The 26237-nt window shown below is 45.7% G+C and overlaps 1 long non-coding RNA gene across 1 annotated transcript in view; it reads left to right on the top strand.

Annotated features, from left to right (window-relative positions):
• Positions 1-9245: 9245 nt before the first annotated feature.
• The window catches only part of LOC130290639 (uncharacterized), a 70220-nt gene continuing 53228 nt past the window's right edge, over positions 9246-26237 (top strand). The window contains exon 1 of the long non-coding RNA XR_008847648.1: positions 9246-9558. This is a non-coding gene — a long non-coding RNA (uncharacterized LOC130290639). The remainder of the gene's footprint in view (positions 9559-26237) is intronic.

Raw genomic sequence — 26237 nt, forward strand, 5'->3', positions numbered from 1 at the left:
GGATAACCGTCGCTCCCTCTGTCATCCAGCCAAGGCTACACAACCTCAGCCGAAGGGAGCATTGTGTCAAACCCTCCTTCTTGCGCTCCTGCTTCCTCCGCTCGTAGTCAGCCATTCCGCCAACAATCGATCGGCGAAGCCATGTCCAAGAGACAACAGTATGCGCCCACTCATCCAACGGCGCAGAAGTTGAATGTGCTCCTGTCCAAGTTGCTGGTGTTGCAGTCCCTCCCTTTCCAATTGGTGGACTCTGCAGCTTTCAGGGAATTGATGGCTTGTGCCGAGCCGGGTTGGACAGTCCCAAGCCGTCATTTCTTTGCGAAGAAGGCAGTACCAGCCCTGCATAAGTTTGTACAAGAGAAGGTGGGCCAGTCCTTGAGCCTGTCGGTGTGTTCAAAAGTGCACAGCAGCGCCGACGTGTGGAGCCGTAACTACGGGCAGGGACAATTCATGTCTTTTACGGCCCACTGGGTAAATGTCGTTCCTGCACAGCCACAACAGAAACTTGGATAGGTCACACCACTTCCTCTTCCATGCTCTCGCTCCCAGGCAGTTGGTCCTTTTACAGTGTGCTCCTCCTCCTCCTCCCCCGTGTCCTTGGCCTCCACTGCACGTCCAAATCTCGGTGGCCCTTCATCGTACCGTGTGTGTAGGGCACAGCGGTGTCAAGCCGTCCTTCACATGGTTTGCCTTGGCGAACGGAATCACGCAGGGGAGGAACTGCTAAAGTTCATTCGTGAAGAAATCCGAGTATGGCTTACTCCACGAAATCTGGAAATGGGAACCATGGTGACCGACAATGGGAAGAACATCGTGGCCGCGCTGCGACAAGGAAGTGTAAACATTCGCCCTGCATGGCACACGTGTTGAATCTGGTTGTCAAGAAGTTCATCAAGTCTTCACCCCATTTGCAAGACATCCTGACAATGGCAAGGAAACTGTGCATGCACTTCAGCCACTTGTACACCGCCAAGCACACTTTGCTTGAGCTGCAGCGTCAGAACGGTATCCCACAACATAGTCTCATTTGTGACCTTGCCACACATTGGAATTCCACCCTCCATATGTTGAACAGAGTATACGAACAAAGAAAAGCCATCACCGATTTTTTGATGATCCAAGCAGATAGGAGTACTTCCCTGTGTAGCTTCAATGTGAACGATTGGCAGCTCATACATGACACCTGCCATTTGCTGAGGCCCTTTGAGGAAGCCACATTTTTTGTTAGTCGCTCGAATTATGCCATGAACGACGTAATTCCACTCCTACATTTACTCCCAAAAATTATTGAAAACATGGCCGGTCACGGCAATGGAGACGTTGCGCCTACATCAGAAGGCTACATGAGTCCTGTGGGGAATGAACTGAAGGAAGATGATGAGGGGCAGAGCGGAGCACAGTTTATGGTGGATGAGATGGCCGGTGTTTCTAGTCATTGGACAGGAGAGGAGGAGCAGGAGCAGCCAGAGGAGCTGGAGGGTTATTACGAGGGAGGCAAGACAGAGGACCCAGACACACCGTGGCAGTATACAGTGGAGATGGAGGCAGGTAGTCCCAGTGAGTCACTGTCACAAATGGCACGATGCATGCTGAGTTGCTTGCGTAGTGACCCCCGAATTGTCAAAATTCGTCAGCGCGATGACTTCTGGATCTCCACCTTATTAGACCCTCGCTACTGGCCCAGAATGGGGGCCTTTTTTACACCCACTGAGAGATAGGACAAACTGACCTACTACAGAGAGCTTTTACGTAGTCGGTTGGTCCATCCACTCGCAGGTCTGACTCAGGGGGGCCCTCTGCGCTCACCTTCCACTGCCATGGCTGCTGGGGAGGGGAGGGGTGGCAGGAGCAGTACCGGCTCAATCAGCAGCAGCCTGGTCTATAGTTGCTGATGAGTAGCTTACTTCAGCCGCATAGTGAAGCTACTCATCAGCAGCAGACGGACATGGAGCAGGACCTGAACCAGCAGGTGGTGGCATACCTCGACATGACCGTGCCAACAACCGTTGAAGATCCGCTGGACGTCTGGGCAACCAAACTCGATTTATGGCCGCAACTAGCGGAGTTTGCCCTGGAAAAGCTGTCCTGCCCGGCCAGTAGTGTGCCATCAGAGCGTGTGTTTAGTGCGGCCGGGGTCATAGTCAGCACAAGGTAAACTCGTCTGTCCACTAAAAATGTGGAGAGACTGATGTTTGTCAAGATGAATCAGGGATGGATCAGCCAGGATTTCCAGCCACCAATGACAGATGGGTCTGACTAGATTGACCATGCTCCTACAACAATATTTTCTCTATTATGGTTGGTTATGAAACCCTCTGGGGCAGACCTGGGCATTGTACGGCCCGCTTGCCACATACAGCCCTTTGATTGGCTCTGACCGGCCCGCGCTGACTGTGGGAAAACTATGCTGCCTAATCTGGGGGATAACTATGCTCCTAATCTGGGGGACAACTATGCTCCTAATCTGGGGGACATCTATGCTGCCTAATCTGGGGGACAAGTATGCTCCTAATCTGGGGGACATCTATGCTGCCTAATCTGGGGGACATCTGTGCTGCCTAATCAGGGGGACAACTATGCTCCTAATCTGGGGGACATCTATGCTGCCTAATCTGGGGGACATATATGTGGCCTAATCTGGGGGACATCTATGCTGCCTAATCTGGGGGACAACTATGCTCCTAATCTGGGGGACATCTATGCTGCCTAATCTGGGGGACATATATGTGGCCTAATCTAGGGGACATCTATGCTGCCTAATCTGGGGGACAACTATGCTCCTAATCTGGGGGACATCTATGCTGCCTAATCTGGGGGACATCTATGCTGCCTAATCTGGGGGACAACTATGCTCCTAATCTGGGGGACATCTATGCTGCCTAATCTGGGGGACAATTATGCTCCTAATCTGGGGGACATCTATGCTGCCTAATCTGGGGGACATCTATGCTGCCTAATCTGGGGGATATCTATGATGACTAATCTGGGGGACAACTATGCTCCTAATCTGGGGGACATCTATGCTGCCTAATCTAGGGGACAATTATGCTCCTAATCTGGGGGACATCTCTGCTGCCTAATCTGGGGGACATCTATGCTGCCTAATCTGGGGGACAACTATGCTCCTAATCTGGGGGACATCTATGCTGCCTAATCTGGGAGACAATTATGCTCCTAATCCGGGGGACATCTATGCTGCCTAATCTGGGGGACATCTATGCTCCTAATCTGGGGGACAACTATGCTCCTAATCTGAGGGACATCTATGTTGCTTAATCTGGGGGACAATTATGCTCCTAATCTTGGGGACATCTATGCTCCTAATCTGGGGGACATCTATGCTCCTAATCTGGGGGACATCTATGCTCCTAATCTGGGGGACAACTATGCTCCTAATATGGGGGGAAACTGATGCTTCTGGCCTTGGGCCTATACTTTTTTTAAATTTAGCAGTAGCTAAATACATGCTTAATGCAAATGTCAATATTGATCTTTAAATGTAAGGGGTTATAAAATCCTCTTGGGTACTGCGAATGACTGCTCCAGACTCATTCTGTGTCTTTCACAAACTACTTGCCTCACTGGTGCCTCAGGCCTTGGGCCTTACATTTTTGGATGTTTAGCAGTAGATAAATACATGCTTAATGCAAATTTCAACAATGATCGTTAAATTCTAGGCGCTCTGCCAGGGCCTTCTCCTACCCCGCCTGGGCCGATCCGAGGACCTCACCAACCAATCCAATCGGTTGTAGCGACGGGCGGTGTGTACAAAGGGCAGGGACTTAATCAAGCCAGCTTATGACCCTCACTTTCTGGTAATTCCTCGTTTTAAGGGTAAATAATTGCAATCCCATATCCCTATCACGAACTGGTTTCAGCGTGTAACACGCACCTGTCCTTGAAAAGAAGAGACACGCTAATCCGTTCAGTGGAGCGCTAGTGCGGCCCAGGACATCTGAGGCCACAGGGGCGGACATATCACACGTGCAACATGTTCAACTGCACAGGGGCCCAGCGTGAGAGGGGGCCCATCGGCGGCAGGCCCCCTCTCATGCTGGGCCGGCCCTACCATGGGACCTGAATGATGCAGGCGGCATTTGCATCTCTTGTGCAGGGCCGCCATCAGGGGGGTACAGCCAGTACTTCAGTAATGGGCCCCATCTCCCAGGGGGGGCCGGGCCCCTGCTGCACCCCCCTGCAGCTGCCCCAGCACAGAATACTGCTGTTTAAGCAGCAGCCTCCTGCTTTCACTGGCAGCTGCAAAATACTTCCTGCCATCTGTCCTCTCCTCCCTGGATAAGGCTCTTACAGACGACAGCAGCACAATGGAGCGATAACTGCCGAACATCGGGCTGTGTGTGGGAGGCAGAGGACCTTTGGTGATGTCATTACCATGTGATCAGTCACATAGGTGGGAGGAGCCTGACTACTATGCAATGGAGGCCCAGGAAGAAGTTCCTGTATAGGGGAATGTGTATCATGTGAAGGTAACCTATACTACATACTCACACACAAATGACTATGTCTGTGTTTTCCAAACAGTGTGCCTCCAGCTGTTACAAAACTTCAACTCCCAGTATGCCCAGAAAGCCATCAGCTGTCTGGGCATGTTGGGAGTTGTAGTTTTGCAACAGCTGGAGATACATTGTTTGGAAAACACTGCACTATATAATTCCCACACACTGCATTTAACACACCCACCACATTTATTGATTTAAGAATCAATAAATAAATGTCCAAACTATTCCAATATAGCGTTAATTATCCCACACGGTCAATGGCATAATTGTTAAAAAATACCAAAGTCCACAATTGCTAATTTTAGTAATTTCATATACCATAAAAAATAAATAAAATAAAAAAGCGAAAAAATGGTACCAGTAAAAACTACAGACCAAAGCGCAAAAGATGAGCCCTCACACATCCCAGTATATGGAAAAATGCTAAACTTATAGGGGTCAGAAGAGGATGATTTTATGTATACTACTTTTTGTATAAACGGAAGCCCCCAAAAGTTGCAAAATGGCGTTGTTTTTTACTGTGTATTTCATGGTAGCATGATTGATGCCATTACAAAGTAAAATTGGTGGCACAAAAAGTAACAAGCCTCATGTAGGTCTGAAAGTTGAAAATTAAAAGTATTATGGCTCTAATACACAAGTGGTATAAATATCATGGTCGCAGCTGTCACAATCATGACTGAGCCCCCTGTGACCGGCCACCACTGCTGCCACAATATCTGGCTGATCTGCCGGCGCCTGTAACTGTAAGGGTAAAACTCCAAAACAAATTACCTACACAAAACAAAAAAAGTGTCCACATATCGCTAAAAGTTCATTTTGTTAACACCAACCAAATTAAAAACATGTATATGAAGGCATCAGGAGAAAACCACAAGTAAGCATAGAGGCCACAACACATATGAAATTCATAGATAATGGGGGAGATTTATCAAATCCTGTGCACAGCTAAAGTGGAGCAGTTTCCCATAGCAACCAGATTGTTCCTTTTTTTTATTATTTTTTTCAAAGGCATCTGAAAAATTAAAGAAGCGATCTACAACTACTCCACTTTCCCTCTGCAATGGATCTGATAATTCTTCCCCATTATCTCTGAACAAAGTGGCAGGGGGGATCAGTCAGGGGGAATAAAGTGACAGGGGGGATCGGGGGGAATAAAGTGGCGGGGGGATAAAGTGGCAGGGGGGATCGGGGGGAATAAAATGGCAGGGGGATCAGAGGAGAGATAAAGTGGCAGGGGGGGATCAGAGGGGGCATAAAGTGGCAGGGGGATCAGAGGGGGGAATAAAGTGGCAGGGGGGATCAGAGAGTGGAAATAAAGTGGCATGGGGAGGATCAGGGGGGTGGCAAATAATATAGCACAGTGGGGAGTGGTTGTAATGGCACAGGAGGTTGATCAAGTGGGAGAATGCATGGGGGTAGCAGCCCAATTTGTAATGCTGATACTGGTATCATGTTATACGTCGTAGGACATGCAACGCGATATGTGCAATTGGCGGTACTGTGAGGGGCGTCCAGGGGGCCCAGGCCTGAGCTGTGTAAGGGGCCCCAAAATTTCTGATGGCAGCCCTGCTCTCGTGTCCCGATGCCCGGGACATGCAGTCCCGGGGCGCCGGGCAGGAGATTTCTGCTAATAGCTGCTTACATCTGCCTGCGGGTCACGGGATGCGGGTACTTCCTGGCGGAGGTGCGCGTAGTGACGTCATTGCAAGCGCAGCACTGCGCCGCTACGCCGACTTCCTGCCCGGCACATGCGATGACGTGCACACATCACTTATAGCGCGCACCTCCAAGAAGTCCCCGCATCCCGCGACCCGCCGGCAGATGTAAGTATGCTGCCAGTGCCTGATGTGGGGGCTCTAAATAGGCTGTGGGGGCTGCCTAAAGGGGATCTAAAGCTATGCTGCCTAAAGGGGGGCTTTAAATCTACAGCATAGATTTAGAGCCCCCTTTAGGCAGCATAGATTTAGAGCCCCCCCTTAGGCAGCATAGCTTAAAGGGGGGGCTCTAAATCTATGCTGCCTAAAAGGGGCTCTAAATCTATGCTGTCTAAAGGGGGGCTCTAAATCTATGCTGCCTCAAGGGGAGCTCTAAATCTATGCTGTAGATATAGGGCTCCCCTTCAGGCAGCATAGATTTAGATCCCCCTTTAGGCAGCATAGATTTAGATCCCCTTTAGGCAGCAGAGCCTAAAAGGGGGATCTAAATCTATGCTGCCTAAAGGGGGGGGGGGCTCTAAATCTATTCTGCTTAAAGGGGGATCTAAATCTATGCTGCCTAAAGGGGGGCTCTAAATCTTTGCTGCATAAAGGGGGATCTAAATCTATGCTGCCTAAAGGGGGGCTCTAAATCTATGCTGCCTAAATGGGGATCTAAATCTATGCTGCCTAAAGGGGAGCCCTATATCTACAGCATAGATTTAGAGCCCCCTTTAGGCAGCATAGATTTATTTGCATTTATATGTTCATCTGTGTTGGTGGGGGGGGTAGGCACATTTTTTGCACAGTGGCCCTCTGCTGTATGTGTCCGCACCTGTGAGGCCATAACACACCTGTTATTGCTCGATCTCGCAATTGATCGGGCAAGGTAAGGGGTTATTAAATCCTCTTGGGTACTGCTGAGGCCTACTCATGACTGTTCCTGGTGCAATGTATGGGGTAATTAAACACTCTTGGGTAGTGTTATTGTTAAATTTACTGATCATTTTATCAGTATTAAAATAGAATTTTGCAGAATGCTAACCGTTACACAACGGAACGCTTGGTGGGTGTGATTTTTTTATGAAAATAGAAAAAAAAATACGGAGAGGGATTAACTCTGCTTAATCGTTTTTGGCGAAAAAAATCCTTTGGTGATCTGATCTTTTTGAAACAGATGCACTTACACACATATGTAATAATTTTTTTAACCAAATTTCAAACATTGTGTGGTTTATTATTTTTGAGAAGAATGTCTTTGGGTGGTCCACCGTCCTGCATTATAGAGTCTTCTGAACTGTTGTATATGCGCTTGTTTTCACACAAAGGTATTTCGTCAGACAATTTCAAAAAAATTTTGCTGTTTTTTGGGGTGGATTGTGAAGCCCGGGTTGACGGGTGTGTACTCGTGCATCAGTCAACTCCAGTCTGTGTCCGTTAGGCAATACATGGGTTACTGAAGCAGCAGAGGTGGGGCCTTGGTCTTTGAATTTCAAAATTTTTTTTTAATTTCACAAATTGTGTGGTTTATTATTTTTGAGAAGAATGTCTTTGGGTGGTCCACCATCCTGCATTATAGAGTCTTCTGAACTGTTGTATATGCGCTTGTTTTTACACAAAGGTATTTCGTCAGACAATTTAAAAAAAAAATTGCTGTTTTTTGGGGTGGATTGTGAAGCCCGGGTGACGGGTGTGTACTCGTGCATCAGTCAACTCCAGTCTGTGTCCGTTAGGCAATATATGGGTTACTGAAGCAGCAGAGGTGGGGCCTGGGTCTAGGAATTTAAATTAAAAAAAAATTCAAAAATTGTGTGGATCATTATTTTTGAGAAGAAAGTCTTTGGGTGGTCCACCGTCCTGCCTTATGGAGTCTTCTAAAATGTTGGATATGCACTTGTTCTTACACAAAGGTATAATTTTTTTTTTTTTTTATTATACAATTTTGTTGATTTTGGGGCGGATTGTGAAGCCCTGTGTGTACTGGTGCATCAGCCAACTCCAGGCTGTGTCCTTCAGGCAATAAATGGGTTCCTGATGCCGCAGAGGTGGGGCCTGGGGCTGGGAATTAAAAATTTTTGCATAGTGGGTGCTACCTATGAGAAATCTTTGTCAAACATTTCTCATATTGTGTTGTTTTTTGGTTTTCTGGTGTGTAGTGTACTCGTGCAACAACCAACTCCACGCTGTGCCATTCAGCCACTATATGGTGTCCTCATGCTGCCAACACCTCCACGCTGTGCCATTCAGCCACTATATGGTGTCCTCATGCTGCCAACACCTCCACGCTGTGCCATTCAGCCACTATATGGTGTCCTCATGCTGCCAACACCTCCACGCTGTGCCATTCAGCCACTATATGGTGTCCTCATGCTGCCAACACCTCCAAGCTGTGCCATTCACCCACTATATGGTGTCCTCATCTGCCAACACCTTTACGCTGTGCCATTCAGCCACTATATGGTCTCCTGACACTGATGCCACCACCAGGCTCTGTCATTGTGCTGCTGTGCGGCAGTGATTCTAAGAGTGATGCCGGTAATCTGCATTCTATTCTGAATAACAATATAATTTCACTACCCCAGCACACTCCATATGCGTTTTAGGACACAGCAAAGTGTTCTATACCCCTATAGAGGCTGTATGTAGGCTATAAATAGCCTTTTTTAATATTGATTCGCCGCAAACAAATTCGGATCGAAACAAACTTTTTCGGAAAATTTGGCGAATCGGACGAATCAAATTTTTGAAAAGTTCGCTCATCTCTAGTTATAGTGACAGTTGGCGTGAAGGCAGTGACAGTTTGGGCAGTTGGGATGACAGTTAAAGAGGTGGAGGTGACAGTTGGGTTGGTGAAGGTGAGAGTTGAGGCAGTGGCAGTGGCACTTTGGGCAGTGACGGTGATAGTGACGGTGATAGTTGAGTAATGGACAGTTGGGTTGTTTGTGATGACAAAATGAGTGGTGGCTGTGATAGTTGGGGTAGTTGCAGTGACAGTTTGAGCAGTGGTGGTGACAATTGGGGTGGTGAAGGTGAAAGTTTGTACAGTGGCAATGATACTTGTGCCAGTGACAGTTGGGGTGGGGGCTGTGACAATAAGGTTGGTGGCATTCACAGCTGAAGCAGTGGCAGTGACAGTTCAGGTAGTGGCAGTAACACTGGGGATGGTGACGCTGACAGTTGGGGCAGTGACAGTTGTGGTGGTGGCAGTGACAGTTTATATCTTGGAGGGGGAAGAAATGTCAGGCTGTATACCTAGCAGAGAAGAGCCAAGATACAGCTGCAACAAGACTGCTTAATGAGAGCTGATGTGTTATAGCTGTCACTTTTGTATAGGAAGCCAGGTAAAAAGGTTTTTCAATTACCTTCTCTTTTCAAATTCCTTCTCTTTGCTCACAACACTATGTACCTATAGCATCAATATGAGTCCTGGACAGATATTACACTTCCAATAAGGCAACCACACACTAAAGTCAATTTTATTAAAAAACTACCTAAAAAATCTAGTTGTATGTTTTAGAATGTAGATATACTAAACCTCTTTGATTCTGAAAGATTTGGTTATCAACAAAACATAAGATGTCACAATTTTTTTTTTTTAGTTTTATATTTACTTTAATAGAACTGAGCTGCAATACTATACACAACCTGAGGACAGGTGTGGGGCTGTTTTTTTTTTTCCTTTAACACGGCAAAATAGGTGTCTGTGAAACAATTCAAAACTGCCCATGTTTGCTACAATAATCAGGCTAGGTTAAGCTCTGCTGAAGAGCGTTCCTTACATAACCCATTGAAAGGACTGGAGTTAAGCAGAGGAAAAAATACTGCATGTGCGATAATTTTTTTTCTCTGCTCAACTCCTCTTAAATACGGGACAAACAATGGACCCCATTAAAGTCAATGGAATCTTGTTGTGCAAAGGGTTTAGTCAACCCAGTTGTTCGATACCGAATGACCCCTGAACCAGGGCTGGTGCAAGGATTTTTGTCACTCTAGGCGAAAGCTAATTTTGCGGACCCTTGACCCCGCCCATTGGCTCTTTGGACCTTACTACTGGGGTGACACACTGTAACGAACCTCCTCCTCATGGGGCGGATGTGTGGAGTTGTGCGCAATGTCAGGATGTCACCTGCCTGTCTGGCCTCAGTGGTGGCACTACGCTCTACCAGCAGGCTGAAAAATGCAGATTATTATGGTATTGGGGGGGTGTCGTGCGAAGGTGGTGCTGGCTTGGCGGGTGCTTCGGAAGAGCGGTGGGTGCTTTGGATGCTGGCTGGCTACTAACTTTTTTGCAGAGGGCAGAGAGGCACCCCCATCAAGAGGGCTCTCTAGCTGGCTGCCTATTTTGCCTACAGGCAGAACCGGCCCTGCCCTGAATTAGATGGCAGTGTGAATTATCAGAGGCAACCCCTCTCTAATCGATTGACATTTGCCATCAATAACAGATGAGTGGGGTCTGACTCTTCTACCCCTCGCAGATCAGTTTAGATGAGTGTTGCAGCCTCTTCATAGTTTGCATAAAAGTCACAATGCCATATATTTTGTAGTGGCTGTACCTGGTACTGCAGCTGAATCCTATTTAGTAAAAATAAAAGAGCTGTAGAGAGATTTAGTACCAGGCACAGCCACCACAAGATGAAGAGAACAGTGCCTGTAAACAATAAGGAGGACCCAGCATTCCCTGAGCGCCAAGACCCCTATAATCACCTGATCAGAGGGAGTGCTAGGAATCCAATATATATGGGAAAGACCATCAATATTAATTAATATTATTCCTGGAAAGCCTCTTTAAATAAGATTGATTGGAAAGACAACCAACAAGTGAAATGCTTCCCCAAAAGAAGCCACAACTGGTAAGACCATTGTGTGAGACTGTTTGTCATGCTTTATTATTGATCAATGCTTATCTTGTGAATATGATAAATTAGCTCATTATCACTTAACATATGAGATACTACACCATCTGTACTATCTCCTTGTACATATTGTTGAAGTCTGTCATTGCTGCCATTGGATCCAGTCTGAGGCATACATATATAGTGTTTCCAGGACTACAGTGAATGGTAATGATGATAACTGAGAGGTTGGCATGAAAGCATGCATATAGCCACAGGAGGCTTTACTTTAGCTACTCTACAATTCATTATGAACTTACTTCTGAATGGATTACTTCAACGTTTAAACGTCCTACTAATATATGGTGTAATCCAGAGACTTTACTTTTATGAGTATTTGGGCATAGGGTGCGTAGCTGCTGTACAGTAACAATCTTTATTTTTTTTAATGGTTCCTGCTTGTGGTAACCATGTTTCAGTGGGCCATGGCCATTATGTAGGAACCTTTTCTTACCTTTTTGAATAAATGATCATATTTCATGTTTTCTATTTTAATCCAATTTCTAAATTACAAATAAAGCAGTCACTAATCTAAATAATGTGGGGAGCACATTGGAAAAACCCATTGTGAAATCTGCAGCAGAAACCAGAGAAATGCCTTTGGATTGATACATTGAATATATACTTCAATAACAGATTTAGCCCCATTCAATGATTCTGCATCAAAGAAGTGAATTCACTTCTCTATTTTTTCAAATCTGCTGTGGAAAAAATCAGCTCCAACACATAATTCACGTGAAAATGACAACATGTGACTATGCACCCTTAGGATACATTTACAAGTAATATCTCTGTTGCAGATTTGCTGCTGTGTAAATCAATGTAACTAAATGAGTGAACACAGCAGCAGATACACAGTGTCTTTGGTATGTGTGAATGTACCCCTAGGGTATTATGTAATGTTGAGCTGTTGAGCATCTGTTTGGCTCCTTCTAATCCCCCAATGGTCATCTCTTCTGCCTGCTTTCAAGACGAGAGTTCCTGCCTGCTCAGTCATCTTGACCAGTGTTTGGCTGAGCAGGCAGGTCTTCCTCTGAACCAGGGGACGTTCCTAGAGCATTTGGCACCCGGGGCGGACCCTTTGTTTGGCACCCCCCCCCACACACACACGCACCCCCCCCTTAATTACACCCCCTCTCTCCCCTCCCCCCAGGAGCAGACTGACAACACTCGGGGCCCCCGGACCAAAAAAAAAGTAAGGGCCCCTGCTTGGCTCTGCAGCTCGTCAATCTTCTGCCACACTCCTATTCCACCCAAATCCCACACACAATAAACTAAAATGTATATATGTAAGAAACACTTTAACGTAGGTAAATTTCTATGACCAATAATACTGGTATACAAGGAGTAAATATATACCACCGCACAATAACTGGATAATACCGCCATACTGTATAAAACCACTATATACAGACCAGTATACTATAAAGAATCTGTATACAATATAAGTGATTATATACAGGACCATATGGCGGTAGATATCAGTTGCACACAGGATGTATATACCATATAAGCGATTACAGTTACATTTTGGGACTCACAATTACATATTTTCTGATCAGCGTCCTCTTTCCTTTTCTTCTCCGTCCGGATAAGACCTCCATGTGGATCTCTTAACATCTGCAGGAAAAACATGTCAGACTCTGCATATTTTCAGTGCCCTCCCCTCCTCTACACAATCTTCCCATCTATAGGCCCACAAACTGTAATAATGCCCTCCTTGGTGTCCTGCACAGTAAAAGGGCAGGTAGGTAGCCAGGTAACCCCCTCTTTCCCATAGGTATATGCAGAGTTACACCCCCCCCCTCTTTCCCATAGGTATATGCAGAGTTACCCCCCTCTCTTTCCCATAGGTATATGCAGAGCTACGCTACCCCCCCCTTTCCCATAGGTATATGCAGAGTTACCCCCCCCTCTTTCCCATAAGTATATGCAGAGCTAAACCCCCCACCCCCTCTTCCCCATAGGTATATGCAGAGCTACACCCCCCTCTTTCCCATAGGTATATGCAGAACTACCCCCCCCCTCTTTCCCATAGGTATATGCAGAGCTACACCACCCCTCTTTCCCATAGGTATATGTAGGGCTGGGCAGTATACCGGTTCATACCGAATACCACATTTTTTGGGCTGCACGATATGGATTTTCCCCCATACCACAATATCGGTTGGGCCCCTCCCCCTCGGGAATGTATTATCAGCCTAGCACAGCGCTGTCCCCACATCGGGGAACTAATCCTATGTTACCCACCAGCACTGTTCTGCCCCCCCCAATTAATGATCAGCCCAGCTGGGTACTACTCACATATGTCTTTGTTGGGGGCCGCCGGGTGCTGGAACTCTATACTGTACGTCAGGGGTCTCCAACCTGCAGACCTCCAGATGTTGCAAAACTACAACTCCCAGCATGCCCGAACAGCCGGCGATGGAACTCTCTGTACACCCGTGGTCTCCAACCTGCGGACCTCCAATTGTTGCAAAACTACAACTCCCAGCATGCCCGGACAGCCAACGACTTTCCGGGCATGCTGGGAGTTGTAGTTTTGCAACCGCTGGAGGTCCGCAGGTTTGAGACCACTGCTGTACGCTGTATACCTGTGCCCGGGCTGCAAAAGATACAGAAAATAAACTTAACTCATCCACGTCGGCCACACGCTGGGGACAGGAACGCCGGACAGCCATCAGCCTATCACCGGCCAGAGCAATGCCCCGCCCTGGCCAGTGATAGGCTGAGTCCACTTTCATGTATGAAGCCGGCTTCTTACATGACAGTGGGCTCAGCCTATCACTGGTAGGGGCGGGGCATCGCTTTGGCCGGTGATAGGTTGACGGCTGTCCGGCGTTCCCATCCCCAGCGTGCGGCCGACGTGGGTGAGTTAAAAGTTTATTTTTTGTATCTTTCGCAGCCCGGGCATAGGTATACAGCGTACAGCAGTGGTCTCAAACCTGCGGACCACCAGCTGTTGCAAAACTACAACTCCCAGCATGCCCGGACAGCCGTTGGCTGTCCGGGCATGCTGGGAGTTGTAGTTTTGCAACAACTGGAGGTCCACAGGTTGGAGACCACTGGCGTACAGTGAGTTCCATCGCCGGCGGCCCCCAACAAAGAGGAGGAGGGCAATGCTTGACATATGTGAGTAGTACCCCGCTGGGCTGATCATTAATTGGGGGGAGCAGAACAGTGCACGCGGGTCACATGATAGGGGCGGGGGGGGGCAGAACAGCGCTGGCGGGTCACATGATTTTGGGGGGGGAATACCGTTATATACCATGGAACCGCCGTAAGTTAAAAAAATACCGTGATACACATATATGGTCATACCGCCCTGCCCCAGGTATATGCAGAGCACCCCCCCTCTCCCCCTTCCCTATAGGTATATGCAGAGCACCCCCCTCCCCCCTTCCCTATAGGTAAATACAGAGCACCCCCCCTCTCCCCTATAGGTAAATGCAGAGCACCCCCCCTCCCCCTTCCCTATAGGTAAATGCAGAGCACCCCCCCTCTCCCCCCTTCCCTATAGGTATATGCAGGGCACCCCCCCTCCCTATAGGTAAATGCAGAGCACCCCCCCCTCTTCCCTATAGGTAAATGCAGAGCACCCCCCCTCTCCCCCCCCTTCCCTATAGGTAAATGCAGAGCACCCCCCTCTCCCCCCCTTCCCTATAGTTAAATGCAGAGCACCCCCTCCCTCTCCCCCTTCCCTATAGGTAAATGCAGAGCACCCCCTCTTCCCCCCTTCCCTATAGGTAAATGCAGAGCACCGCCCCTCTCCCCCCTTCCCTATAGGTAAATGCAGAGCACCCCCCTCTCCCCCCTTCCCTATAAGTAAATGCAGAGCACCCCCCCTTCCCTGTAGGTATATGCAGAGCAAAAAAAAAAAGAATGCTCACCTGATATCCCACGCAGTGATCTCCTCAGCTGCAGGGCCCGCGTCTTCTCACCTCCACAGTACAGGCGCCGGATGAGTGACGTCACCGGCGCCTGTACTGCGTGCTGCCTGGGGGCAGAGGTCACGTGTCCTGTGTGTAGCTGCAGATGCGGCTCACACAGAGGGGACGCCTTCTCCTGTATGTGCGTGTATCGCGCAAACAGTAGAATGTAGCGCTTACTGCTGGGGATCTGGGACGAGTGTCCCGGACCTCAGCAGCGGCGGCGGGTCAGTCCGCCCCTGGCACCCCCCTTGAGAGTGGCACCCGGGGCAGGCCCCCCCCCCCTTGGTACGCCACTGCTCTGAACTATTATCCCTGAAGTAGGCAGAAGAGATGTGCATTTGCAAAGGAAAGTGAGCTTCAGTGAGACATTTGCATAGGAGTTCCAATATCCCATTTAGTTTTTTTTTTGTTATGTATCCCTTTGCTTCAGTCCCTATTGCTGTTCTTGTGTGTCCTTTCCTGTTTTGGGTGCCTGTTTTGCCTTCTGAGTTGACAATGGTTGATGAGCTGCCAGATCGAGTTGATATAATTGACCAATGGAAGACATGTTTTCCTGGCAGATGGATGAATCCTACATCAGAGCCTCAATGATAAGAATTACACCCTGACATGCTGAGTAAGAAGGGAGCAATTGTAGGGCATTTAAGGTGCAGTGAAGAAGTAGAGAAGATTGCAGCAAGGAGCAAAGCTCCTGTGTATGTTGCAAAGCAGTAGGTTTCTTTAAAGGGTACTCCAGCCCTAAAACATCTTATTCCCTATCCAAAGGATAGGGGATAAGATGTTTGATTGCGGGGGTCCCGCCGCTGGGTACCCCGCAATCTGTCATTCCACACCCACCTTTGTGAGCTCTCCGCAGCACTGGAGGCTCCGAGTGTGAAGCGTAACGACCATGGGGTTAGAGTTTCATGCCATCAAGGCTCCTCCCCCATGTGACATCATGCCCCGCCCCTCAATGCAAGTCTATGGGAGGGGGCATGCCGGCCGTCACAAAGGTGGGTGCGGAATGACAGATTGCCCCCGCGATCAGACATCTTATCCCCTATTCTTTGGATAGCGCATAAGATGTATTAGGGCCGGAGTACCCCTTTAAAGCTGCCAGTGGAAAACAGTGGAAAAAGAGTAGCATGCCTCAAATCATGTTGGTGGTACACATCCTGTATACTATACTGAAACATTTTAAGAGTTAACATTTGCAGGTATCCAGCAACCTGTTATTAGAAGTTACCGTTATACAGTTATTGCAATTTATATTGAGTGATGTAAACACATAGCATTCCAATAATATGGACTTGGACACTCTGTGGATAAAATGCTGTACTACTGTAGTGTGCAGCATATTATGCAAAATGTATAGTGAATGCTTGTAGTCAGTAGTAGTTAAGATTTGTGGAAGGCAATGCAGAAATGAGGAGCCACAGAAGCATAGAGCAATCCTCCACTAAGTAACTGGTGCAACCCTGTAAGGTGTTCATAGGCAGAGCAGGTTGTAGGAGATAGGAGACTCTCAAAAACCCATAGCATTAGCTAGTTGGCAGGCAGTGACTTGCAGCGGTTGGTGGTTGCATTATGTGCTGCCTGTCAACTCGCTAATGCCAGTGCTGCTTATTTCTCCCATTGTAATAACTAGTGCAAAGAGGATTATAGGTGGGTCTACAGAATTTAAAGGAAAACTGTCAGCCAGTTCACCCACACTAAACTCATATACTGGGTGATAGTGTGGGTGAACTGGAGTCCAACGAGGGGTCACTTACTTTACTGTGTGCCCTGGCTGCTGAGTTCTCCCCCGATAAAGTTATTTTTGTCCTCTCTGTACTTGCGCTTTACAGGCAGTCCCCCAGCATCCATGTTTCTTTGGGTCCCGGAGGAAGGGGCCTAAGCTCACCCCCGTGGTTTGCATATTCATGTTCTTTACATGCCATCACTGGAGCACAGCACTCTGTCTGCAGAGTGCATGTGCTTGAAGATTTAACGTAGCTCTTACGTCCTGATGACGTGAGAGCTGTGCGTTCCCTGAGAGCGCTCTGTGCAGTGTAATTGCGCATGTGCCGGGCCCCTCACTATGGAAGTCCGGAGTAGCGAGAGCCCAGCACATGCGCAGTTACACTGCGCAGAGCACTCTCCGGGGACACACAGCTCTCAGGTCATCAGGACATAAGAGTTACGTAAAATCTTCAAGCGCATGCGTGCAGATAGAATGCTGTGCTCCGGTAATGGCATGTACAGAACATGAATATGAAAACCATGGGGGGGGGGGGGCTTAGGACTTCCTCCGGGACCCAAAGAAACATGGACGCCAGGGGACAGTGTTCAAAGCGCTAGTACAGAGATGACAAAATTACCTTTTATCTGGGGAGAACTCACCAGCCAGGGCACGCAGTAAAGTAAGTGACCCCTCGTTAGACTCCAGTTCACCCACACTATCACTCAGTATATTGGGTTTATTGTGGGTGACCTGGCTGACAGTTTTCTTTTAAGTAACACTTTGGAAAATGTTGCATTATATGAATGTGAGCTAAAGATCAATTTGCATCTTTATTACCTATACAACTGCAGACATGGATTAGTTACAAATAGTTTATCTATGACTGCAGGAAGGAGATCTACAGTTCCCTAAAATCTTCCAGTAACACTGGTATCCAGGAATTGAGTAATTACATTTTAAGACTAAGATTTGAAAATGATCAGCCTCCGAAAATGGTGGCCTCATACAAAAGAATGTTTAATGTCTACATGATATGAGAGTCCTATCAATTCCTTCTCATCGCCTCCATAAGTGTGCACATGACAACAAAAGGTAGGACAGAGATAAAGGTCCCGAGCCTTGTGTAAAGACTACTAAGAAAGGCTAGCCACAGCACAGTTGATGTATCCAGTTTTCTACATAAGTACATAGCTGGCCAAAACAGAACCTTGTGATCTGTGAAGGCCACATCTTCTCTGTCCACTGTCCCCACCTTGTGGGTAGTGGTTTTGGAAGTGCAATGGTGGGGCGAGGACTGAGCTGCACAGTCTATAGGCCTTAAGTAGAGGAAAAGGTCAGATTGGAGGGCAGGCACCTGAGAGAAAGTGTATCCTGGGCATAAAAGCCTAGGAAACCCATAAGCCCCCCTCAAACTACTTTTTACACATTTTTTTTTTTTTTATCTTTAGTTGTTGTTACCAACTACTGGGTGGGGGTTGTATTAGTGACACTTTGACAGCCACCTGATAAGTGTAGGGCAATAATTCTCAGAAAGGGGCAGTCTCACCGCAAGACAGAGCAGCCTCAGCCTCACACATAGGAAGGATTCATAATAAGTGTGAATAATAATGTGAAGATGAGGTGGCTAAATCTACTATAAACAAACCAAAGGTGGTCAAAAAACCCTTATTTCACAACCACTAACACTGGTGAGGTATTTTATTAATTGTGAAAAAATACACACTCTTTAAAAACAAGCGGTGTACTGTATCTTTCTTCAAAATAAATGACCACTAATCTGTACTTAAATGGGGTGTACTAGCTTTACATTTGGTAAAATGTTTCTGGTGGGGTATATCACTGCAGATGCTGTTCCTCTGCCACAGGAGAGTAATGCACACAGCAGTATTAAAATCCAACCAATGCCCCCTCAATGTTTCACCACTGCTGTGGCTTTGTCATGAGGTATTTGGGCAATGATCAATTAATGACATTGCCCAGATACCTCTTTACAAAGCCACAAGAAGCCTCAATATAAAATTAGAGTCATGTAGAGGAACAGTAGAAGGCTCATACACCTTTATGGCAGGCCTGTTTGTACAAAAGGAAGCTATGCTCATGTGCATGAAGCTTTACAAAAATGTTGAAAACTTTAAGAGCTTGTTAAATATGGCATAAGGCATGAATGCTATTCCTTTAAATGTTAAAACTTGGTGAAATTGCATTGCTACATATGTATCAATGTGCATTGGAGTAAAATGTTTTGTAACTTAAAGGGGTATTCCGCCCCTGTCATCTTATCCCCTATCCAAAGGATAGGGGATAAGATGTTAGATCGCCGCGGTCCCGCTGCCCGGGGACCCTGGGGATCACCGCTGCGGCACCCTGCCATCATTACTGCGCAGAGCGAGTTCGCTCTGTGCGTAATGACGGGCGATACAGGGGCCGGAGCAGCGTGACGTGATGGCTCCGCCCCTCATGACATCACGGGCCGTCCCCTTAATGCAAGTCTATGGCAGGGGGCGTGGCGACCACCACGCCCCTTCCCATAGACTTGTATTGCCCGTCATTACGTGTAGAGCCATCTCGCTCTGCGCAGTAATGATAGCGGGGTGCTGCAGCAGCTATCCCCGGGGTCCCCAGCAGCGGGACCCCGGCGATCTGACATCTTATCCCCTATCCTTTGGATAGGGGATAAGATGTCTAGGGGCGGAATACCCCTTTAAGACTGGAGAACAGAGTGAAATGGTTAAAGTGTAATTTTACCCATTTATATTCTTACATAGATGATAGTTTAGATAAATAGATAGATATTTATCTAAATCCTGCAATTTAGGAGGTTACTTATTGTCCTGTTCCAGGTCACAGCTGAAACCTGTGCTGGATATGACAGCATAAAGGCCAAGCAGTACTAGCAGGAGATACTCGGCAGGCAATGACTTTCAGTGGTTGGCATTTGCATTATGTGCTTCCTGCCAATTTGATCATGCCAGTGCTGCTCATTTCTAATTTTTTCATGACTAGTACAAAGAAGCGAGGTCTACAGAATTACATGAACCAAGTTAAACCTTTTGGTAAAGGGTTGCCTTATATGAATGTGTTCTAAAGGTGGATTTGCAGCTTTTCGTGACATTACAATTGCAGATGTGATATAGTTGTAAATAATCCATGCAATATATACATTAAAGGGCTACTCCGGTGAAAAACGTATTTTTTTTTAATCAACTGATGCCAGAAAGGTAAACAGATTTGTAAATTACTTCCATTAAAAAATCTTAATCCTTCCTGTACTTATTAGCTGCTGAATATTACAGTGTAAATTCTATTCCGTTTGAAACACAGAGCTGTCTGTTGACATCATGAGCACAGTGCTCTCTGCTGACATCTCTGTCCATTTTAGGAACTGTCCAGAGTAAAAGGAAATCCCCATAGCAAACATATGCTGTTCTGGACAGTTCCTAAAATGGACAGAGATGTCAGCAGAGAGCACTGTGCTCATGATGTCAGCAGACTGCTCTGTGTTTAACCCCTTAAGGACCAAGGACGCACCGATACGTCCTTGGTCCTGCTCTCCTGATACAACGCGGGGTTACACGGTAACCCTGCATCATATCACGGCGGGCCCGGCGTCATAGTGAAGCCGGGACCCGCCGCTAATAGCTCGCAGTGCCGATCGCGGCGCCGCGCGCTATTAACCCTTTAGCCGCGCGCTCAGAGCTGAGCCGCGCGGCTAAAACCGAAAGTGAAAGCTGCCGGTTAACTCAATGGGCTGTTCGGGATAGCCGCAGCGAAATCGCGGCATCCCGAACAGCTTACAGGACAGCGGGAGGGCCCCTTCCTGCTTCCTCGCTGTCCGATCGCCGAATGACTGCTCAGTGCCTGAGATCCAGGCATGAGCAGTCATGCGGCAGAATCGTCGATCACTGGTTTCCTATGAGAAACCAGTGATCAATGATGAAGATCAGTGTGTGCAGTGTTATAGGTCCCTATGGGAGCTATAACACTGCAAAAAAAAGTGAAAAAAAAGTGAATGAATATCGTTTAACTCCTCCCCTATTAAAAGTTTGAATCACCCCCCTTTTCCCATAAAAAAAAAACACAGTGTAAATAAAAATAAAAATAAACATATATGGTATCGCCGCGTGCGGAAATGTCCGAATTATAAAAATATATCATTAATTAAACCGCTCAGTCAATGGCGTGCGCGCAAAAAAATTCCAAAGTCCAAAATAGTGCATTTTTGGTCACTTTTTATATCATTTAAAAATGAATCAATAAGTCCTATCAATGCAAAAATGGTACCATTAAAAACTTCAGATCACGGTGCAAAAAATGAGCCCTCATACCGCCCCATACACGGAAAAATAAAAAAGTTATAGGGGTCAGAATATGACAATTTTAAACGTATTAATTGTCCTGCATGTAGTTATGATTTTTTCCAGAAGTCCGACAAAATCAAACCTATATAAGTAGGGTATCATTTTAATTGTATGGACCTACAGAATAAAGATAAGGTGTCATTTCTACCGAAAAATGTACTATGCAGAAAAGGAAGCCCCCAAAAGTCACAAAACGGCATTTTTTTTTTCAATTTTGTCGCACAATGATTTTTTTTTCGTTTCACCGTAGATTTTTGGGCAAAATGACTGACGTCATTACAAAGTAGAATTGGTGGCGCAAAAAATAAACCATCATATGGATTTTTAGGTGCAAAATTGAATGAGTTATGATTTTTTAAAGGCAAGGAGCAAAAAACGAAAAGGCAAAAAACGGAAAAACCCCCGGTCCTTAAAGGGTTAAAAAAAGAAAAGAATTTCCGCTGTAGTATTCAATTAGAGATGAGAAAATTGAAGCTGACGAACTCGAATTCATTACGAATTTTATGAAAAATTTGATTTGCAATGAATGCGAATATCGCCGCGATTCTATCGCTCGAATGGCTTCATTAAACTCTATTTACTGCAGTCCAGGCTCCAGGGCATCTAAAATGCTGGATCCACATGTCAGTACATGGGGCAAGGAATGTTGGGAAGGCAGGAAGGGAAGTAGGCGGGATGACCCTGAATCACATGCAGGATGCAGCCTATCAGCAGCCAGTCACCCCTTTGATGTCACAGCCCTATATATCCAGTTTCTGGCTCGTCATATCATTCATTAAACTGCAGAGTAATAGGACGGACATTGGTGTGTGTGTGTGTGTGTTACACAGAAAAGCTTGTTGCAGCAGCGTTTCACCTCTTATTCACATCAGCCTTCTGCAGGACACAGAGCACAGCGTTTTTGCACAGAAATGTATTCTTACTGCAGCGATTAACCCCTCAGTCACTGTGAACAGATTTTATTACAGAGAGGGGCCGAGACCTATGTGTTCCCTCAGCTTCAGAAAAATTCTGAGGGAGGGAGAAATAATTTTTTAGGGCAAATCTGTGTCTTTGTTCCACAACAACTGGTCTGCTGGTTATACTAGTCTGTAGACGGTATAATCCATGCCCAGCAGTCCATTCCTAATAGTCTTTGAGAGAGAGTCTTTTTGCAATTTTGGGTTTAGTACACAGTGTTTGCAGCACTGTTGTGTACTGCTGGTGTTGTGGGCAAATTTTTTATTTTTTTTGCATACTATAGCGCATTTTTTTGCCCTCATACGTGCATAACACATGCCTAAATCTAAATGGTGTACTATTTTGTACCTGTTAGTCTGTCAAGGGCCTACATACTGTGAAAGGGCAGCCAAAAGTAATCACCAGCTGGTGTTTTACTCCGCTACATTTATTAAGAGTACTGTAGCACATATTTCTGCCCTCATAAGTGCATACCACATACATACATCTAAGCAGTGTACTATTTTGTACCTGTTAATCTGTCAAGGGCCTAGATACTGTAAAAGTCCAGGCAAAAGTAATCACTGGCTGGTGTTTTATTAAAATACTTTTTATTAAGCCTACTGTAGCAAATGTTTCGGCCCTCATAAGTGCATACCACATACGAACATCTAAGTAGTGTACTATTTTTGTATCTGTTAATCTGTCAAGGGCCTAGATACTGTCAAAGGACAACCAAAATCAATCACCAGCTGGAGTTTTACTCCAATACGTTTATTAAGCATACTGTAGCAAATTTTTCTGCCCTCATAAATGCATACCACGTCCATACATCTAAGTAGTGTACTATTTTGTACCTGTTAATCTGTCAAGGGCCTAGCTACTGTGAAAGTCCAGGCAAAAGTAATCACCGGCTGGTGTTTTACTAAAATACTTTTTTTAAGCGTTCTGTACCGCATTTCTCTGCCCTCATAAGTGCATGCCACATACGAACATCTAAGTAGTGTACTATTTTGTACCTGTTAATCCGACAAGGGCCTAGATACTATGAAAGGACAGCCAAAAGTAATCACCGGCTGATGTTTTACTCCAACACGTTTATTAAGCGCACTGTACCGCATTTTTCTGCCCTCATAAGTGCATACCACATGTGTACATCTAAGTAGTGTACTATTTTGTACCTGTTAATCTGTCAAGGGCCTACATACTATGAAAGTCCAGGAAAAAGTAATCACTGGCTGGTGTTTAACCCCTTAAGGACTCAGCCCATTTTGGCCTTAAGGACTCAGACAATTTAATTTTTACGTTTTCATTTTTTCCTCCTCGCCTTCTAAAAATCATAACTCTTTTATATTTTCATCCACAGACTAGTATGAGGGCTTGTTTTTTGCGCGACCAGTTGTCCTTTGTAATGACATCACTCATTATATCAGAAAATGTATGGCGCAACCCAAAAACACTATTTTTGTGGGGAAATTAAAACGAAAAACGCAATTTTGCTAATTTTGGAAGGTTTCGTTTTCACGCCGTACAATTTATGGTAAAAATGACAATACAATTAAAATGATACCCATTATTACATACTTTTATATTATTGTTGCGCTTAAAAAAAATCACAAACTTTTTAACCAAATTAGTACGTTTATAATCCCTTTATTTTGATGACCTATAACTTTTTTATTTTTCCGTATAAGCGGCGGTATGGGGGCTCATTTTTTGCGTCATGATCTGTACTTTTTTTGATACCACATTTGCATATAAAAAACTTTTAATACATTTTTTATAATTTTTTTAAAATAAAATGTATTAAAAAAGTAGGAATTTTGGACTTTTTTTTTTTTTTCGTTCACGCCGTTAACCGTACGGGATCATTAACATTTTATTTTAATAGTTCGGACATTTACGCATGCGGCAATACCAAATATGTTTATAAAAAAAATTACGCTTTTTGGGGGTAAAATAGGAAAAAACGGACATTTTACTTTTTTATTGGGGGAGGGGATTTTTCACTTTTTTTTTACTTTTACATTTTTTAACATTTTTTTTTACACTTGAATAGTCCCCATAGGGGACTATTCATAGCAATACCATGATTGCTAATACTGATCTGTTCTATGTATAGGACATAGAACAGATCAGTGTTTTCGGTCATCTTCTGCTCTGGTCTGCTCGATCACAGACCAGAGCAGGAGACGCCGGGAGCCGCACGGAGGAAGGAGAGGGGACCTCCGTGCGGCGTTATGAATGATCGGATCCCCGCAGCAGCGCTGCGGGCGATCCGATCATTCATTCAAATCGCGCACTGCCGCAGATGCCGGGATCTGTATTGATCCCGGCACCTGAGGGGTTAATGGCGGACGCCCGCGAGATCGCGGGCGTCGGCCATTGCCGGCGGGTCCCTGGCTGCGATCAGGAGCCGGGATCAGCCGCTCATGACACGGGCATCGCTCCGATGCCCGCGGTTATGCTTAGGACGTAAATGTACGTCCTGGTGCGTTAAGTACCACCGCACCAGGACGTACATTTACGTCCTGCGTCCTTAAGGGGTTAACTAAAATATGTTTTTTTAAGCATACTGTACCGCATTTTTCTGCCCTCATAAGTGCATACCACATACGTACATCTAAGTTGTGTAATATTTTGTACATGTTAAAATTTCAAGGGCCTAGATACTGTGAAAGTCCAGGCAAAAGTACTCACCGGCTAGTGTTGTACTCAGATACTTTTTTAAGTGTACTGTAGTGCATTTTTCTGCCCTCATAAGTGCATACCACATACCTACATCTAAGTAATGTACTATTTTGTACCTGTTAATCTGTCAAGGGCCTAGATACTGTAAAAGGACAGTCAAAAGTACATAAAGCACCTAACAATCCATATGATGGCTTATTTTTTGCGCCACCAATACTACTTTGTAATGACGTCAGTCATTTTGCCCAAAAATCTACGGTGAAACAGAAAAAAAAATCATTGTGGGACTAAATTGAAAAAAAAAATGCCGTTTTGTGACTTTTGGGGGCTTCCGTTTCTACGTAGTACATTTTTCGGTAAAAATGACACCTTATCTTTATTCTGTAGGTCCATACGATTAAAATGATACCCTACTTATATAGGTTTGATTTTGTCGGACTTCTGGAAAAAATCATAACTACATGCAGGAAAATTAATACGTTTAAAATTGTCATCTTCTGACCCCTATAACTTTTTATTTTTCCGTGTATGGGGCAGTATGAGGGCTAATTTTTTGCGCCGTGATCCGAAGTTTTTAACGGTACCATTTTTGCATTGATAGGACTTATTGATCGCTTTTTATTCATTTTTAAATTATATAAAAAGTGACCAAAAATGCACTATTTTGGACTTTGGAATTTTTTTGCGCGCACGCCATTGACCGAGCGGTTTAATTAATTATATATTTTTATAATTCGGACATTTCCGCACATGGTGATACCATATATGTTTATTTTTATTTTTATTTATACTGTATTTTTTTTTATTGGAAAAGGGGGGTGATTCAAACTTTTAATAGGGGAGGACTTAAATGATCTTTATTCACCTTTTTTTCACTTTTTTTTTGCAGTGTTATAGGTCCCATAGGGACCTATAACACTGCACATACTGATCTTCATCATTGATCACTGGTTTCTCATAAGAAACCAGTGATCAACGATTCTGCCGCATGATCTCAGGCACTGAGCAGTCATTCGGCGATCGGACAGCGAGGAGGCAGGTAGGGGCCCTCCCGCTGTCCTGTCAGCTGTTCGGGATGCCGCGATTAGCCGCGGCTATCCCGAACAGCACGACTGAGCTAGCCGGCCACTTTCCGTTTCGCTTTTAGCCGCACGGCTCAGCTCTGAGCCCGCGGCTAAAGGGTTAATAGCGCGCAGCGCCGTGATTGGCGCTGCGCGCTATTAGAGGAGGGTCCCGGCTTCACTATGACGCCGGGCACGCCGTGATATGAGGCGGGGTTACTGTGTAACCCCGCGTTATATCAGGAGAGCAGGACCAAGGGCGTACCTGTACACCCTTGGTCCTTAAGGGGTTAAGGACCAGTTTTTATTTCCGTTTTTGCACTTTTATTTTTTCCTCCTTACCTTTAAGAAATCATAACTCTTTAAATTTTGCACCTAAAATTCCATTTGATGGCTTATTTTTTGCACCACCAATTCTACTTTGTAATGACATCAGTGATTTTAC

This window comes from Hyla sarda, chromosome 1, assembly GCF_029499605.1.
Source record: "Hyla sarda isolate aHylSar1 chromosome 1, aHylSar1.hap1, whole genome shotgun sequence".
NCBI lineage: Eukaryota > Metazoa > Chordata > Amphibia > Anura > Hylidae > Hyla > Hyla sarda.